This window comes from Eulemur rufifrons, chromosome 16, assembly GCF_041146395.1.
Source record: "Eulemur rufifrons isolate Redbay chromosome 16, OSU_ERuf_1, whole genome shotgun sequence".
Taxonomy (NCBI): Eukaryota; Metazoa; Chordata; class Mammalia; order Primates; family Lemuridae; genus Eulemur; species Eulemur rufifrons.
The window spans coordinates 31,627,140-31,647,821 of record NC_090998.1 but is presented as its reverse complement, the minus strand read 5'-3'; the positions used below and the strand labels follow the sequence as shown (position 1 = coordinate 31,647,821).

The 20,682-nt window shown below is 36.0% G+C and overlaps 1 protein-coding gene across 2 annotated transcripts in view; it reads right to left on the bottom strand.

Annotated features, from left to right (window-relative positions):
* The window catches only part of CNTN1 (contactin 1), a 342,876-nt gene extending 322,410 nt beyond the window's left edge, over nt 1–20,466 (bottom strand). For both annotated transcript variants that reach the window (XM_069489731.1, XM_069489734.1), the window contains exon 1: nt 20,312–20,466. The gene's annotated coding sequence lies outside the window, so the exon portion shown is untranslated. The remainder of the gene's footprint in view (nt 1–20,311) is intronic.
* Between the last annotated feature and the right edge of the window lie 216 nt (nt 20,467–20,682).

The window sequence follows — 20,682 nt, the reverse complement described above, 5'->3', positions numbered from 1 at the left end:
GATAGTACTACAAAGTCTAACAATAGGATGAGGTCATGATTTATCATTCCCAACTCTTACCACATTCCCATCTCTTAGTCAGATATTTGCAGTGGTCACAAGAATCCCAATTACTACCCAGGGAGGTCATCTTGTTCCTCTTAGCAGTGAGAAATAGAGAAGTTTGTCATTTGAAAATAGCAGGGGGAAAAGTATGTTTCTACCACTAAGTGATAGATTTGACTAAAGCACTAAAATGTGACAAAGACATATAGCTTTATTTCTCAAAGGTTCTCATGGTAACAAAGCACAAGCATTTTTAGTGGATATTTTATTTACTTTTCCACTTATTTTATTAGGTACATATAAAGCTTCTCACTTCTCCCTAAATACTGACTTTATTCTCCTATGGCTCATGGCACATTTTGAACATGATAAGACTTTAAAAACGTAACATCTACAGCACATCTTCCCCAGAACTTTAATTAGTCAAATGCTTTTCTTCCTCCCTCTTGGTGAGAATCTACACTAAGCAATTTACATGTGTTATGCCATTCTATAAAAATAGAAAAATCAATCTACAAAAATATGTCAAATAGTCAAGAGATAATTAGTATAAAGAAACAGAAACCCTGGGATAAATCTATTATACTTTGTTTAACATACTTTATTTAGGATCATATAAATGAGTATGATGACAACCATGATAAATAAGCTCCTTGGGATAACAGCTTTGATTTTGGCCAACTTCAAGTTTATTTAAATTTCTGCTCAATACATAAATGAATTCCTATAATCACTTCCATGAACTATATCAATCCATGATTTGAGGGAGGGAAATATTTCTCTAGATGATATAAATCACCTCAACTACATTTGAGAAAGCAGGAAAAAAAAAAAAAAAAAAACAGCCATGATATAGGATAAAAAAAAAAAAGCGATTCATTTATCAACTTTTTAATGAATGTACTTGGTTTTGAAATGAATACAAAAATAAGTTGAGCAAATAGTCTTTGTGTTAAAGGGACAGCTAAAATTGTTAGAATATGAAAACTATTAAATAATATACAAAAATTTTTACTTGCATAATTCCAACTAATTTGAAAATTCTTGTGGGGTAGATAGTATTTATACATAGTGTGAAAGCTTCTATGTGATTAAAATCAGTACCTTGCAGGTAATTTTCAATGAATCTTAGTTGATAAATGATTATGAAAAAATAGTGCTATACAGGTTTAACAAATTGACTAGTATCATTGGAAATAATCTGAGGATCTATTAAAGAAATCTTGAGCTTCATAAAGAAATGAAGTGCACCAAAGAAGGGGAGAATCTGGATAAATGTGAAGGAGATAAGGCACAATTATTTACAATAAATTATAATAATAAATTTATAACATAACGTATGAACACAGACACAGAAGAAATAATGTGGGTGGTTTGTTTGGAAAATAACAAGGAAGTTTCTCTTCAGGGGGCAGTGATCATTATTGTTGGTTGAGTAATATGTATATGAAACTGACATCCTTGAAAAGACAATTGGCAAATATGGTCCTTAAATTTATATTTTAAATAAGCAGCACATAAAATTTAGTAAGTAGGTCTGTAGTAAGTGGCCATTAGAGTCAGACAGATTAGCGTTCAACCTGGGTCCTTACTAGTTATTGATCTTAGGCAGGTTATTTAACTTCACTGGGCTTCATGTCCCTCATCTGCAAAGTAGAGATGATTTTATATACATATATATAAAACCTATGAAGTCATTGTGACAATTAAATCATATTATATATTTAAAGGCAAAAAATGTAATAAATTATAACTCCCTACTAATTTTTGTAATGATGTTAGTGATGCGGAACTGTTTCGGATTTTTTTTCCTAGTGGTTGAGTGTGAGATGAATTGTGGGGTTGAGGCACTATGTTCAGGAAATTGAGCGTGGTGTGCTTTGTGAAACTACCGAGTGGGGTTGTTCAGTGTATTTTTGACCAGACCTACAGGGGAAAGGTCAGATTTGAAGTTAAAGATTTAGAAGTTGAATCAACATATAGATAGCAATCAAAACCATCACTGGGTATAAGATCTCACAATAAGTATATGTAAATTGAGGTCAAGGTTTAGGACAGAAGTCTCAGGAACATTTATACTTAAAATATAGGTAGAGGAAGAAAAGACTGCAAATGTTACAATGGTTTCTGAAACTTAAAAGAAAAATCAGAAGTTGGTTTTATGAAATTGAGTTGTATTAATCAGTTATTGTCCCATAATGCTGCAAAATAAACACCCCACAATTACAAGCATTTCTTTCTCTTGTTCATGGGTCCCCAGTTTGACTGGGTCAGTTACACTTCAAACTGTGTTGGTTGGGCTTGGCTCTAAGCTTTGTATTGAGTTCAACTCTGCTCAGACATCCCCACATTGACCCTGGATCAGCAGGTTCCTGGCATATGCGCTTCTCATAGCAGATGACAGAGTGTAAGAAACAGCCAAATGGCAGGTGCACATTTGAAATCTCTGCTTAGTTCACATCCACTACTACTGCATTGGGTAAAGCAAGTCATATGACCTAGCACAACATCAACTGCCATGGCAGTATGGTCTGTCCCAGTAGGAGTAGAAGGGAAATTAATAGGTGCTGAACAATAAATCCAAACTACCAAAAGATCTTCCCAAGAAGGGAAATTCAACAGTATGAATTTTTGCTGGACAGTCAAGTAAGATAACATCTGAAAGGCGCTCACAGGATTTATGAAATTAGGGGTATTTTAGTAATCCAGTAAAGTACAGTTTTAATAAAATGATAAAAACCAGATTTCAGAGGTGAGAGAGTGAATTTAAGGCAAAGAATGGTGAAATAAGCGTAGAAAAATGTTTAAAGAAATTTGGCAGCAAAAGAGAAAAAGGAGAAATAACTGGGCAAGAGTTTGAAGATGGTTTTCATTTTTTAAATTTATTCTGCATTGTTTTTAAGATGAAAGAGAACTAGGCATGCTTAAATGTTGACATAAGGAATCAACAGAAAGGTTAAGATTGAAGATCCAGGAAAGAGATGATAGTAGACACAGCGAGGTCCCTAAAAACGTAGAGAGATATAACCTAGAACCCTAGAAGAGAAAGAAGGCTTAGACAGAAACTGGTCTTTTTTCCCCACTATAATAAATTGGAGGGATGGAAGATACTTTGAAACTATAGACTAGTAATTCTGGAAAGGAAAAGAGAAAAAAATGAATAAAAACATAGCCAGAAAGGTTTAGTTTGAAGACAAGAAAATTACAGAGCTGAGAGGGGAAAGAGAGAAATTTCAGCAGAGGAAACCATGTAAGTACAGGAGCAAATTTCCTTTCATATTGTGGGAAGTTGAGATCCAGGACACAGGTAGAGGGATTGAAATTAGGAAAGAGCAGATATCTTTCTCCTGTCTCTCTCTGGTAGGCTTAAAGGATAGCTGTAGAGATGAAGACATACCGAGGTAAAGCCAAATGTAATTAAGTAAGACATTCCACCTCACAGTGATATTTTCAGTAACACAAGTGTCAGTGCCTTGTTCCAGAATATGTTCCAAGAGGGTTGTGGAGAAAGGCTGGATTTTAAAATTCACAAATAGAAGTAACTAGCTTATGTGTGAATTGCACTGTGAACTAAAATAAAATTTTAAGGCTCCCCCCGCCCCCCGGCCGGCTGACTGAATGGACCCCCTTGTGGCCAAAGGAATATCCTAAAACTAAATTACCTGCCAGGAGGAGGGAGGTCAGACATGTCTCATCATGCCCCCTCCCTTTTTGGGAATATCTTATGTAACCCATTAACAGGTTTAAGGGTATGCAAGACAAACCTACAGATCTTCAATTTACACAACATATGTATGTCCTGTGGCTTATCTCTGAAAAACAGCTCCTTATGTTAAAACATTCCAAGCCTTTAGGCAAAGCTTCATGTCTTTAACCAATTACAAGCCAAAGAATCTTTAAACCCACCTATAACCTGTAAGCCCCGCCCCTCCCCTCCCCCCTCCCCCCCCCCCCCCCCCCCCGCTTCGAGATGGCCCACCTTTTCGGGCCAAACCAATGTATGCCTCCCACATATTGACTTATAACTTTACCTGTAACCCCTGTCTCCCTGAAATGTATAAAACCAAACTGTAATCCAACCATAGTGAGTCCACTTACTCAAGACTTCTTGAGGGTGGCTCCAGGTCATGGTCCTCAAATTTGGCTCAGAGTAAATCTCTTTAAAATTATTTTACAGAGTTTGGCTTTTTTTTTCCGTTGACAGCAACAAAACATAAAAAAGATAAAATAATTGTCGATACCAGCAAAATTGTCTGTTTATCTGTATATTAACAAAAACCCAAAAGAAATTCCTTAGTTCTGCAGTATTCTTTTTAGAAATACAGGACAATATAAATAAATATTGTGGTAAGACTTATACCATTGTTTTACAGTTGATAAGAAATATCTTAATTGAATAGCAGTCACTACATTCATAATGGCCACTTTAGATTAGATAGTATTCAATGGAAATTTTTCCATACATGCGTACTTCGTTTTATTGCACTTCATGTTATCGTACTTCACAGGTACTGCATTTTTTTACAAATTGAAGGTTTGTGGCAACTCTACTTCATGCAAGTCTATTGGTGCCATTTTTCCAACAACATGTGCTTACTTTGTGTCTGTGTGTCACATTTTGGTAATTCTTGTAATGTTTCAAACTTTTTCGTTATTATTATATCTATTATATTATGGTGATCTGTGATCAGTGATCTCTGATGTTACTATTATAATTATTTTGGGGTTCCATGAACTACATCCATATAAAACTTAGGTGCTACTTAACTGATAAATGCTGTGTATTTTCTGACTGCTCCACCAACTACTCTACCCATGTTCCCTGGCTCTCTCCCTCTCCTCTTCCTATTGCCTAAGACACAACAGTGTTGAAATTAGGACAAATAATAACCCTACAATGACCCCTATGTGTTCAAGTGAAAGGAAGAGTCACATGTCTCTCACTTTAAATCAAAAGCTAGAAATGATTAAGCTCGGTGAGGAAGGCATATCGAAAGTGAAGATAGGCTGAAAGCTAGACATCCTGTGCCAAACAGCCAAGTTGTTAATGCAAAGGAAAAGTTCTTGGAGGAAATTAAAAGTACTACTTTAGTGAATACACAGATGATAAGAAAACAAAACAACTTATTACTGACATGGAGAAAGTTTCAGTGTTCTGGATAAAAAATACAGCCAGCCACAACGTTCCCTTTAGTCAAAGCCTAATCCAGAGCAAGGCCCTAACTCCCTCTAATTATATGAAGGCTGAGAGAGGTGAGGAAGCTGCAGAAGAAAAGTTTGAAGGTAGCAGAGGTTGGTTCATGAGATTTAAGAAAATAATCCATCTCTGTAACATCATAGGACAAGGTGAAGCAGCCAGTGCTGATGTAGAAGCTGCAGCGAGTTATCCAGAAGATCTAGCTAAGATAGTTGATGAAAGGGACTACATCAAACAGCAGATTTTCAATGTAGATGGAAGAACATGCCATCTACGAGTTTCAGAGGTAGAGAGGAGAAGACAATACCTGGCTTCAAAAAGTCAAAGGACAGTCTCCCTCAAAGTATAACATTACTGCTCATTGACAGTACACTTAGTCATCCAAAAGCCTGACGGAGATGTACAAGGACATCACTGTTGCTTTCATGCCTGCTAAAACAACATCCATTCTTCAGTCCACAGATCAAGGAATAATTTTGACTTTTAAGCCTTATTATTGAATAAATATAATTTGTGTGGCTATAGTTGCCATAAATAGTGATTCCTCTAATAAATCTGGGCGAAGTCAATTAAAAACCTTCCAGAAAAAAATCACCATTCTAGTTGCCATTAAGCATATTCATGATTCATGGGAGAAAGTAAAAATATCCACATTAATAGGAATTTGGAAGATGTTGATTCCAACCTTCAAGGATGACTTTGAAGGGTTCAAGACTTCTGTAGAGGAAATTAAATGCAGATGTAGTAGAAACAGCAAGAGGATGAGAATTAGAAGTGAAGCCTGATGATGTGATTGAATTACTCTAATCTCATGGTAAAACTGTGTCAGATGAGGAGTTGTGTCTTATGAATGAGCAAAGAAAGTGGTTTCTTAAGATGAAAGCTACTCCTGGTGAAGAGGCTGTGAACATTGTTGAAATGGCAACAAAGGATATAGAAGATTAAATAAACTTAGTTGACAAAGCAGTGGCAGGGTTGGAGAGGATGGACTCTAATTTTGAATGAAGTTCTGATGTGGATAAAATGCTATCAAACAACACCACATGCTAAAGATGAGTCAATCAACTTAGCAAAGTTTATTGTCTTATTTTAAGAAATTGCCACAGCCACCCCATCCTTCAGCAACCACCATCTAGATTAGTCAGCAGCCATCAACATCGAGGCAAGATCCTCCATCAGCAAAAAGGTTATTAGGTCTTGCTGAAAGCTCAGATAATTGTTATCATTTTTTAGCAATAATGTATTTTTAATTAAGGTATGTACATTGTTTTTATAGACATAATGCTACTGCACACTCAATAGACTACAGTATATTGTAAATAAAACTTTTATATGTACTGAGATATCAAAAAATTCATGTTACTCATTTTATTGGAATTGAACCCACAATATCTCTGAGGTATGCCTGTGTATTGCCAGAAACCAATAGTTAATAAACAAATGTTAATAGAAAATATTAGTGATACAATTTTCATTTCTAACATAAAAGTATAGCCAGGAGTAATACAAAATTAAATAAATGGAAAAAAAAATATAACTTCAAATTACATTCAACATTCCAGCACATAATATAATTTCCATTTGAGAAAAGTATCCAGGAACAAAAAGCCACTGGAGGGTTAATATTAAAAAATAATGCATCAATTTTTGCTAACAATTAAATAAGAATTAGAGCAAATAGTCTTTGCTCTTTGTACATAAATTATGCTTTATTTCCCAGCCATGTTGAGAATTTGGAAGGCTAAAAATTCTTATATTAAAATTAGTAACCCAGAAGCTATTCCCTCCAATGATCATCTAGGAAACTGAGGACTCCAAATTATTGTTCCCTCTTCACATTTACCTTTTCCTGTTGCAATAGAACACTTTCTTTAGAAACCAATCAGTCATCTATGGTCAGTCATCAAAAATATATCTGGCCAAGCACAACAGATTAGACTATTCTGTGCACTGAAATAAGTTAGTATTCAACGTGAAAGTAAAGGGATGCCCTGATTGGCTAGGGATGTTTGTAAAAAGTCATCTTTTGCCAGAAAAGAAAAAAAGATATAAGAAATGAGAGAGAAAGAGGAGAAAAGCAGTGAACAGAGTGACAGACAGAAGTAATGGCTCTGGCATTGTGCTGATCGATCCTTGAGGTATTTATAAGCAATTCCTTAGTCTTAGTCTGAGCAGGGGTGAGTGGGGGGGGTGTGTGTGTGTGCGCGCGCAGATGCCTGTATGTGTCTTTATATGTATGTATTGCTGGAATACAAGCATTAATTCCATCTAGGTTGAGCAAAATTTTTGTTTCTGGAATGTGGTCTGAGGAACATCAGAGATACTGTTAAGAATACAGATTTCTAGGTCGCAGGTAAGATTTACTTAACCAGAATCTGTGAGGATGGAGGTCAGGATTTCTTGTGTTTAACATTCTCAAGTAATTCTTAGGAACTGCAAAGACTGAGAAAAAGCACTGCCCTTTAGCATATCAGTTATAAAGCAATTGTATTATTATGATTATATCTACCAACAGCTTAGGAGGAAGCAGGGTGGCCATCTGCTAATAAATTGATCTCCCTCTGGCACTTTCAAAATAGGAAATATTGTAAAAGAGCATTTCTAAAAAATTTTATTTGTTTACTTTTTTAAAAAAGATGCAGTGTGTGTTGAGGCAGTATTCTAAGTATTGAAGATTCAAAAAAAAAATTGAAAAGACATGTTCTCTATTCTCACAATCTGCTAAAGAAAAGCAGACATGGATATAAGTACAGATAATAGAGCGTTACAGGGACTATGGCAGAAGTCTGTGAGGGGTACATTGGGGACATATGAGGGAGGTGATAATCTACCTGGGAGAAGCCAGGCCAGGAGAAGTTTCCTGAATGAGGTGGCACAGAGTAATCTCGAAAAATGAGCAGATGCTTGCCATATATACAATGCAGACACAGGCAAAGCTTTCTATCTTGTTAAAGCATCAAAGATCCTTAAAAAAAAATCGATGTTGCTTTTGCCTAAAATTCTCTCTAAAGTCCATTATTAAAGAAATAGTGAAAAAAAAACTATGGTCTGAGATAGATGAAATAATTCTCCATTACTACACATCATCCACAGCACTTGCCCCACTTCAACAAAAGCAAGTTTATGATAAATAAAATAAATAAGCATATATAAGCTGAGCAGACGATCTATGGCAATTGTGAAGTCGATACAGGAGATCAGGATTCAAGTAGTGGTGTCCAGTCAAAGGACACTGCAAGCAATCGTGGAAGAAAAGATTCTCTGGATGAGACAAAACCTTCTTGAGGAAAGGCCGTCGGATTTTAATTCTCTAATGAATTAAACAATAGGCAATCTCTGGCTTTGAAAAATACAATTGTTTTTGGACATTTGAAAAAAGACCAATATTGTCAATACACCTCAGCATGACACGTCCCTGACCATCGAAGGCATTAAAAGGAGACAGAAAGTAAAGAAGAAACACATAAAAAATTACTCACACTTGCCCTATGTCAGTAATTCTTTGTGACTTCTCAACATATAATTTCAGCAGAGTATCAGAAAATGGAGGGATTTTTATTGCAAACATAAACTTCTCATGTGCTGAGGAGGGATTCTCTGAGCCCATTTCAGTATGACTAATAAAATCATTTAGATCAATAGCAATGGCAATTTTACCTGTTTACAACTAATCATTTTACCACAGTAAAAAAGATAGGAACAAAATTCACCTGTCTGGTAATGTCAGGCATAGGAAGCTCCAGGGGATAGCATTTTATAAAAACCCTCAGTTTACAGTATTCCTAAAATCCCAGTGGTATTGTACATGTTTTTGTTAGTGATTTAGTCATATTGTAAATGGCTGTTTTATATGTCTCTATAAAAGATATGATTGTATGTAAACTGGAAACCATATGTGTTTATAAAAATAAGCATGGTGGTGTTCTCAGCCATGGCTAGGGATGAAATCCTATGTCCAGGACATCTGTGAACTTTTATGCTTTTTGAAAAGATGTGTGTGTCTTAGCAGAAATCAAGCTCTCAAAGAAGCTGCGAAAAGATTAAGATGAAAATATATGACTCAGTGTTTAATTCTCTTTCCTTAATTATTCAAAGGGAGTTTTCATAACACACCTAACAGCAAGATGAAGTCAATAATGAAATTACTACTAGGTCTTATTAAAAGAGATGATTTGGGATTGTATAGGCCTGCCAATTTTACAAATTTTTTTTTCTTATCAAGAATGATCTAGATATGCTGTTTCAAATATAGACTTAATTTCCTTAACATTTTTGAAATTACAAAGTCAAAGTCATTTCATACCTAGTATCTTTATTTTACTTCACTAAATCCTCAAAAAGAATTTATGAAATCTGATTAAATCAGTGCCTTACTTGGACCATTGCTTCAAGGGTAAGATCCATAGTCTTAAACACTTGAAAAGAACTTTCTTGATCTGCCATTCCCTTCTCCTGAGCTATATATCTTACTACTATATAGTTTATACTCCACCATGTAGTAGATTATTCATAGGAAACATGTCCTTGTTTTTCATTTCTAGAAATTATTCTCATTGAAGAACAAGCAGCTTTGGAAGGGTCATAAATAGGCAAAGGAGAAAAAGGCACCTAAATCAAACCTGGAAAACAATCCAATGATAGACGACATAGCAAACTTACTTCCATATCTACTTTCCCAACTTCATACAATGAAGCCACTCAGAGTAAGAAGAATTGAGTAAATTTCCCAAGATTACACATCTACTACGTGCCAGAATATAGATTTAAATCTTTATCTATTTAAATTCTGTGACACTAAAAATAACAATGTAAGCAGGGGAATTCTTAGCATTTGAATTTTGTAAAAAAAAAAAAAAAAAACAACTTAGGATCTACTTAAACTGAAATGTGTTACAATTCCAAAAATAACTGAAATATCTGTATAGAACATACCAAAATTTAATCTATAGGGAAATACCAAATGTTACATTTTATGATGTTGGTTGTGCTTCCTTTATATTATTTATTCAGTAATAGTTTAATTTGGAAATACAAAATCTTCTAAACATATTTGAAAGATTGATAATACTCAGTACTAGGGAGGATGTGCAAAAGCAAACATTCTTATTCATGCTGCTAGAATTATATATTAATACCATCTCATTGAAGGGCAACTGGGGAATATCAATAATCTATAAGAAAAAATATACCTCTTGGCTAGCAATTTCACTTGGAAATGTATCTTAGAGAAACATTCCCAGAAATATACAAAAGTATATGTGGAATAATGTTCTTGCAGCAGCACTCTCTAAAAAAAAAAATTTAGAAACAGCACAAAGTTCCAAGAATAAGACAAAAATAGTGTTTTATGCAAAGGGATACTATTCAAGTGCTAAAAAGAATGTGTTAGCACTATACCTTTTGGAAATAAAAAGTTGCTCAAGATTTTTAAAAAGTGGCAGAATATCACATATAGTATGTTGCAATTTTGGTAGTAGTAATAACAGTATATTTAAAACTATAAAGTATGCATAAAAATCTTTTTAAAATATATACAAAGTGTCATAAATAGCTTAGTAGGAAGATTTAAATCATTGCAAAGAGTCATCACTAACAATCTTACAGCTATTCAAAAAGATAAAATGAAATTATCTTGAAAAACAATGTCCAATACATTTGAAAATTCAGATGGAAAAATTCCTAGAAAAATACAACTTACCAAAAAGAAAAAATGATAATAAGAAAATATGAATAGGCTTATACTTTTAAAGTAATTGAACACAGACTTACACTCAGCCAAATGGTATGAGTTAAAAGACTGTAAATACTAAGTGTTGGCAAAGCTAATGAACAACTGGAAATCTCATACACAGCAGGCTGGATTGGAAATTGGCACAACCACTTTGGAAAAACTAGCAATTTCTACTAAAATTATAGCTAAGCATAACTTACGACTCCGCAATTTTAATCTTAGGCTTATCCCAACAAAAATGCATATACATATACTAAAAGACATGGACAATGATGCATGTTCATAGGAGAACTCTTAGTAATAACACAAAACTGGAAACCTCTCAGATATTCAACAGCAAAATGAACATGTATGTTCCAGCGTATCCATACAGTAGAATTCTGTAGAACAGTAAAGTGAACTATTACTACTTGCAAGAATATTGATACATATCACAAAAAATGCTGAATAAAAGAAACCTGATACAAAAAAGTACATACTTCATGGTTCCATTTATACAAATTTCAAAAACAGGCAAAACTATTCCATGGTCTTAGAAGAAGAGTGATTGCCCTTGGGAAAGAGCAAGGTGTTAGTGATTGGGAGGAGTTGGGAAAAGGGTCTTTGGGTGCTGACAAGGTTCTTTATTCTGAACTGAGGGTTGATTTCATAGGTATGAATATTTTGTTATAGCTCATTGAGTCAAACATTTTCTGTGTACTTTCCTGAGTTTCTGTTACCCTTCAATTAAAAACAAAAAAGAAAAAAAGGAATACGTAATGTCAATGCTTTATTGAAAGTAGATGTCTTAGGTCCATCACCATTCAACTTATGCATAAGCCAAAATTTGAAAATAACATTTTTTTTTTTTACAAAATCTGGGTTGTTATGATTTCCAAAATCATAAATGTAGACCAATGGACTATAGAGTAAATCAATCCATTAGGCACTTAATAACATTTTTAATTAAGATATATTGCATTTAATGTATAAAAATAATATACAAGGGAAAGTTTTATGTGATATAAAATTATATTAAACAATTTGAGTCTCAAACTGGAATAATATTATTTATAATATCTTAGTAGGCATCTTGTCTGTTGCAGATAGCAAATCTGTACTTTCAGTAACCATGACATTTAAATACTATCAGATTAGAGGCCTTATGATAGAACTACTGTCTGTGGTTTGCAATGTCAGAAAGCAAAATTAGGACAGAAAAGCATAAAAATTTCTAACGCTTGGGTCAAAATTCTAATAATAAATATTTAAATGGCTCATTGTAATGGCCCAATGAATGTTTGCGAAACTGCACATGCAAATCACTGTAATGAAAGACCATTTTATTTATTTATATCAGAAATAAAACATATGCAAATTTAGAATGATTTAATTCCTTGTGTTAAGACTAAATTTATTTGGGAGTCTAGGGATAGATTTTGGTCACTCAGAATAGCAAAGTTTTAAACCGTGACTCACAAAATACTAAAACCAGCTATCATGGGGACTGGAGGTGGATGCAGAATAACACAGTGATTAAAAACTTAGGCTTTGGAGTCAGATAAAATCTGAATGTGAATTATAGCTTCTCTGAGCATTAGCTTTTTAATATCTCTAATTTTCCTGGTATGCAAAATGGGAATAATAAATTTAAAGAATATCCATTTGACTGGTTTTGTAAAGTTTTGAGATGTCACATGGAACACATTTAAAACAATATCCAACACAAAGTGAGTGCTCAGTAAATGGGCACTGTTAATAACTGAAGTACAATTATAGAGAAGACATCTGCACAAGTTGAATAGACAAATCTGTCTTATATCTTAGTATTTTTAATTTTCAAATTAGGCAAGATCATGGCTCTAGCATAGTATCCACCTATTTTTCATAAGTTTCTTTTTCAACACTTGCACTATTTCCTAAAAAATATATTTGACTCATTTGGTTCTCCAACATTGTACAGAATATATGCTAAACCAAACTGAAGAGTACAGTTAAACATTGACCATTTAATTAAGAAAATCCAGAAAAAATATTTTGATTAGTCAAGTAAAAAAGATAAGATAAAGAATATTGTACTTGTCACCAAAAATAAAAATATATATGCTCCAAAATAAAAAAAAAGTATAAGTGTAATAATGGTGTGTGTGTGTGTGTGTGTGTGTGTATGTAGTCTAAATGATCAATTAAATAAATACAAGACTTTAAAATATGTTTAAATCAAAAACTTCTGTCAGCTTGTTTCTTCCAAGATTATTAAAAACCAAAGTGAAAACTATACATAGGTATTAATGCAGCAATTTTTTACTGATTGCTCAGGACTTCCAGTGGATTATTAATATCAAGATCATTGTCCTTAACTTAAACAAAATGGTGGCAGTCACCCCTCAGTGAAATGTTTTGGCTAAGTATAATACATGGAACACTCAACTATGAGTAAAACTACCTTACTTTTCGTCCACCCTTGCCACTAACCTGTGATCTTAGGCAAATCACTTATGTCTCTGACCTTGTTTCTTTATGTGCAAATGAGATTATTATCCCTTTCACTCTAACTTTCAGAACTGTTGCAAAGGATCAAATAAATTCATGCATGTGACCATGCTTTGTAAACTATTAAAGATGACACCAATGGAGGACCTTTTATTAAAAAAGTAAAGAGGAATTAATTTTGCCAATATTTAGTTCCAACACAGCTAAATTTATATATCTACATTATCCATGTAACTATATATCCTTCCTTCTAAAATGCAGAATTAAATTACACCTACTGATTTAGCATTTTGTAATTATTGGTGTCCTAGGCATGGCTTTTCATTACAAAATTCATCATTTAAAAACTCTCTTTTATTTATATTACATAAATCAGCAAAACCAAGATGCTAATTTTTGAAATATTGTGAAGATGGATATAGCTTCTAGTTTTTATTGATTGGTTTACAAGATGAAGATATGAATCCCTCATTTGTTGAAATGTTAAAAACTAGTCTTAACTTTCTTTTATTCATTTCTTCAGAAAATATTTATTGACTATCAGGTCTATATGTCAGGTCTTTCATGGGACACCAAGAAGAATAAGGTGTGGTCTCTATCCTTAAGGGCTGGCAGTGGTGGGTAACAGACAAGAAAACAATCAGTTACAATGTAGTAATGCTAAGTGCTCTGGTAGGGATATCAACAGGTTGTAATGGAAGCATTGAATAAGGGCTCCAAACTCAAGTCAGAAAACTCCAGAAAGTTCTCCTAGAAATGGTGGCACCTGACCTGAAGCATGAAGAGGTTAGACAGGTCAGTTACAAGGCAATCAAGGAAACCAGTTACTTATGGCAGAGAATAGAACATAGAGAACATGGGAGGCCATGTTGGGAGAGAAGGGAAAACGTGATTCATTGTGGGAAAGCCATACAGTTCAATGTGATTGGCATTATGGGAGACCAGAGATGAAAGAGATTTTGGTAATGAGAAAATAAATTTAGAGAAGTTATCAGGGACCATTTAATAAAGGACTGTAGATGCAACACAAAGGATTTCAGACATCTTATTACAGAAAAAAAGGAGGTATATGATAAGATTGATTTTAGAAAGAAAACTATGGTTATAGTTTGTATTATACAATGTACTTAGGAGAAGCGGACTATAAGAGAAGGGACTGAAACAGGGACTCTGACCTCTGAATACCTCTGTTTCTTACACAGAAAACAAAATCTTTGTAAGATTGAATGACTTGCCTCAAATCACACAGCTAGTAACTGGCTGAGCTGGGTTTTGTGTGAAGCTCTGCCTAACTCTTAACACCTACGCTCTTAGGGACCAGGCAACCTGCCCCTTGTAAAAGAAACTAATTCTACTAACTCTAAGCATTGAGAGAGTAGCAACAAAACAGTGCAGGAAAAATGATGACACACTCAGGTCTACACCATCAAAATCAACTACAGGGGTGAGCAATTACCCAGTGAATTAAAGACCATCTGGATAATCCTGGGAGAAGCAGATTTAGTGCCTGAGTCATTCAGATAATTGTGCAAACAATGTGAGCTGCTCTGGCTGAGTAACCTGGTCATTAATATCTTCCATAGTGTATGTTGCCCTGTGGCACTTTTGAAATGGACAACAGTAGCTCAGAAAGAATTAAAGTACTATTCACTTCATGGGAGAGCCGCATAAAGAATAATGGTATCTTAATAGACTGAGAGTGTATTTTATGTGTCCCCAGGAGCATTTCACACTGGGACATACCCATGATATACATAAGCCAAATTTCACTTCAAGAGAGGAAAGAAGTTCAGCAATAGTACCCTCATATGTGTGTTTTTACATTCAATTATTTGTAAGGTGGCAGAAAGTTTTCTGAGCCATAAAGCGATAAGAGATACTACCACAAATAGATTTACAAATTACAGTAAAGTATAAATTTCTGTATGTCAGAAAACATTTTTAAAAAGGCAAAAAACAAGGTGAGGAAAATTTTTTCTATATACCACAGATTTCCTATTACATGAAGAAAATACCAACACTCCAAGATAGTCAAATGAAATTCACAAATTAAGAAATACAAAGAGCTAACAAATATGATCACATTTCTTGAACTCATCCAAAATCATAGAGACACAGCACAACTCACAAGAATAACAACATACAAAATTTCTACTATCAAAATGATTACAATTTTTTAAACCATTATACCAAGTTTTAATAAGCATATGGCCAAAAGGGTATACCTGCTGGTAGAATATAAATCTGCATAAACTTTTTGAGGAGTGATTTGGCAGTAAGTGTTAGGAGGCTAGAAATATTTATACTTTTGCCCTGATAACTTCTATATCATAAAGAAGTTGTGAGAAATGCAAATATTAATGTATATTTATGTTCATTTTCATAACTGTGAAAAACTGGAAACAAGGGCTCTATCTATATATTGACAGCCATAAAAAACATGGTTAGTAAGAATATTACATGAAATGAATAAATGTTTATGTCATGGCATTAAGTTAAAAAAGCTAAATACAAAAAATAATATTCACTATAAACTCAAATATGTAAATTGAAAATACCCATGTATATTCACAGAAATAAGACTGGAATCTCTCTGTATGGTGGAATTTTCTTTATTTCCGATTTTTCTTTAATAGGTCTGTATTTCCTTATAATAAAAATTTTATTTTGATTTATAATTAAATAGATATTTGTATAAATTTCAATGCAATTTTGCACAATAGGTCATTCATACAACCAAAGTGAAATAATGCCCCATTCTCCTTCTGCTACATTTCCAAGGTCATACAACTGATAAGTCCTATTGTCAGGAGTTGAACCCAAGTTTCTCTTGCTCCAAAGTCAGTGCTCTTTAAGATTTGAACTAAGTACAGTGAAAGTTGCAAAGTAAAGTAGAATCAACAATGAAAATTTAAAATACATTATACCAATAATAATATGTGGTATCTTAGATTAAAGCAGAGAGATTTATACACTGGGAGATTTGATAAATTGCCTACTACACTAATCCAGGCATGCAATAACACATGAAACTGGCACTGGGGAAAGCAGATAAAGACACAAATTAGAGTTGAGAATAAAAATGTACAAATTAATTACTAAATGGATGGGAGACACTTGGAGGTAGAAGAAAGGAAGTTTTAAGAAGTAACTAACCACAAACCAGAAAGCCTATAAAGTTTAGTATCCATTGCTAAAAGCCAGTTTAGGAATCATGCCTATTGATGGGGAAAAAAGTAAAACCAATTTTCACTATGTACATTATCATTGCTCTAAACAGTATATCCACCACTAATAGCTATGATTTACAAGTAATTACTATGGTCCAAGCCCTGTTTTGAACATTTTGCACACATTATCTCCCTTAATATTAAAAAAACACACACAAGACACCTCTTATACAAGGGCTATCATAATCCCCAGCTGACTTGCCAATGTTCATTTCTGTGCACCATGATATATAAATATTAACACATGTAGGCTTTCTCCCAAAGCCTGTGTTCTCAGCCACCAGGGTAGGATTTGGCTAATGTGGGAGAGATTAGGAATGAAATTCAGAAGGAGAATTTTATTTCCAGTAAAATAAATTGTCATCAATTTGGGGGATATACTTGAAGCAAGAAGCAGAAAGAGGAGATAAGAGGGACACAAAAAAGGAAGGTGAGAAAAAATAGGAAAAAATTATGACATTAGAGCATTATGGTATCAAAGAGTAAAATTTCAAGGAGGAGATGAACAATATGGAAAATGGCAGGTCAGAAAGGAAAAACAATGAGCAATACACTCATAAAAAGAAAACAAACTTTGAATTTGAAGAGGAGGAGCTCACTGGTGACTTAGAACAGGTTCTGTAATCTAATGCAGTCCATGGTCGATTTACATGTATGGATGGATGGAAATGGGACAATTTGTTGATTTTTTAATAAGGCAATTACATGGCATGTTTTGAATAGGGAAATATGAATTGTCTACCTTTCAACTCGGTCTCTAGCTGTTCTCAAGAGGCATAAGATACAAGAGAATATATAGAATAACCAGTACATAGTCATAACCACTACTGGAAAAGTAAATCATTATGTGGAAGGCTATAGAAATACCTCATGTCAACCATAACTCTTCACAGAGAAGTTAATGAAACCAAAGGAAGTTTCCAAATGTACTTTCCAATGCATAGCCTTCTGTCAATAAATAGATTGTCCCCAAATCATTGCAGCATATATCTCATTTCTTATGGTAATGCTTCCTGAACAAGAATCTTTAAGGCTACTGAGAACTGTGTTCAATGTGGTAGGATATACAAAAATATAGGTTATAGTCTTTTTCTGCATAGTACTTTCTGTCTAATTAGAAAACAAATCAGACATACAAACATAAATGAGGATTAAGCAACAAAATAAGACTGAATATGATTATGTATCTAAATGAAAGTAATCTACTAGAGATTCCAGAGAAGAGTGATAACATTTTAAAAATTTATTTAGCTGATACATACCAATGTAATGTTATAATTAATAGTAGCCCTATTTATTAATGACTCACTATAAACCCATCATAATGGTGGAAACATACACACATTTTATTGAACCCTTACAGCAACCTGAAAATTCAGTGCTATGACTCTTTTTTAAAGACAAGGAAACTGCAACATCAAGAGTTTAATTAACTTGCCCCAAATCATATAATCAAGAAGTTGCAGAACCAAAATTCCCAGTTCCCACAACCCATGATAGTTAGTTTGGTAGATTAAATCACTCATCTTCAAAATAACTTAGCAAGTTAGAATTGTATTCTGAAAACTCAGAATTAAATTTTGTAGCAATACATGTCACACTAGAACTGAATAACCTTGGCTTATATTGTTCCTGGTATCAACACTGAGTATTTTACCAGGACCAAAAATTGTGGAAAGCTGAAAAGTATTCTATTTGAGGGGAAACTGCTATGCAGTATAACTACACAGTAGGTTGTTGGAATATTAGAGTTGAAATTTTTGGAGGACTCTTGAAAATCACTTGTGTCCCCTGAATCTTAGTTTTCTCATCTGTGAAAATGCAAAGGTTATCATCAGGAACAAATAATTCCAGGCAATAGGAAAAATAAATCCACAGACATCTATAAAAGAAAATCCACGTGATACAAATAGATATGATATGCAACAGAAGCACAAATTTAAACATCAGGTCCAGAAGCAAAATCTGTACAAAGACATATATCAAATCTACCCCTCAAAGGTTCTAACAATTCCTTAGTTCTGGATCCTGGAAAGTGGTTGGATCCATTTCCAGATCCCCAAATGCTGCTACCTAAAAGTTACCACCCAAATAAATTTACTACCAAATAACTAAGGTACAGACATAAGCAAACCATTATGCTTTGATGAGTTTAATAAAATATCCCAGATATGGTGGGTATTTATTTGACGTATATTACACTTCAGGCTGATAAGGTTCATATGTATGTACCCTGTGAAGCTGAAAAATGCAGAGAAATGGCTAAAGATCAGATAGCACTCTAAGAATGTATTCGAAATAATATTTGAAAATATTGATCTTTATGTGAGTTACAAAAACATTTCCTGCAGGGTTTCAGCAGTCTGAGTGCCTCTTCTCTGGCTTTTCCCCCAATGGAGAATTTGATTCCCTTTTGCCCCTCCCACCCAGTGCTTCCAGATTGCTTCCCAAGGCCAAGGCAGCCGGCTCAGCAGCAGGGAAGCCGGGCTGGGTATGCAGGAGCTATATATAGCTCCACCTTGGAGATGTGCACACACAAGCACACACGTACAAATGTCTATGCTGGTTTTGGCATGAAAAAACGAGAAAAGGTTGCAGCTCTGCCCCCACCCTCCTTCCCATCATCCCAATTTTTCAGGAATTTTCAAAGCAGGGTGGCATCAGTTCCCAAGAGTGATGCAACGTCTGATTTCTCTGCAATTCTCCTGCCTACTGCATTCTGCCTACTGCTTCCAACAATCTGACTCCATCAGGAACCGGCACTGGGCCAACACCTACTACCCAGATGCGGTCACCCGGGGAGGCTGCCTCGCAGCCACTGGGAGCCCATCCGGGCGCAATCACTAGACTCCCTGGGAATCTCTGAGGCCGAATCTACCTTTTAGAAACTAGGTGAGCAGGTGGTCCCCAAAACACGACGCCAAGCTAGGAGAGAAGAGGCAAAGCCTTCGCTCTCTCCCCTCCCTAATCTGCCGCAGATGGGCAGAAGGGCCCGGGTCTTCTCAATAGAGACGGAATTAACCGGAAAATGCCCTTCGAGTTGCGGGGATTTTCTCCCCACCCCCCACTCCCGAAGGGAGCTGGATCTTAACAGAGGGGCCAGGGAACTGACAAGTCCCTTCTTCCCCTCGCCGCAGTCATTCCCGGTTTTTTCAGGGATGTGCTGGAGTCTAGACCCCGGTGTGGAAGAGATGAGTAGGTGCGGACAGGCGTGGGGAGCAGAGCTCTTGGCGCTGTACGAAGCCCTGCGGGCGGGGGGCTGCTGACACGTCTGCTCCCCGGCCCCTCCCCTGCCGGGCCGACCTGGCATCCCTTGGGCGAGTCGCCGGCGCGGGCGGCTGCAGCCTCGGAGGGGAAAGTTGACAAGACCCAGCTCCGGGGCTCGGTCCCTTCACCTAGGGCACTTCCCCGCCCGTCGCTCCCGGGCGCCAGCCTCCGGCACCCTTCATTCCCAGCACCCCGGCAACCTCCGCCCCAGTGCTTTCCGCGCCGCACTTCACGGCGAGAGCTGCAGCGGCCACAGGAGATTTGGGGGAGACGAGGGCGGGGCGGGGCTGGGGGAAGGGGAAGGGACGCAACAGCATGGAAATAACGCATTCTTTATTTTATCTGCAAAGGAAAAGTCCTGCCACCTACCTGTTCCCTGCTCCTGCTCGCCTCGGCGCCGCACAGCTGGACCATACCCTACAGGTTTCCCACTTCTGCTGCAAACACCTGGGAGCGCATCTCCCCACCCGGCGCCCCTCCTCGCCTCGGCGGAGCCCACCCTCGCTACTTGACAGCCGGAGCCCGGCCTTTTAGCGCGGTTATTGGGGAGGCAGGGAGAGCGGGGCGGGGACCGCAGAGAAACCTGCGTCTCTGATTGGACAGGGGGGCTATCATTCTCACCCCGGGGCCGGCGCTGACTGCGGACTGAGGTAGCTGCTAAACCTCAGCTGCAAAGGGTGTCTGCAGTCCCAGGAACCAAAACCTGCTGCTACTGGATCGAGGGCCCCTAAGAGGAGGGA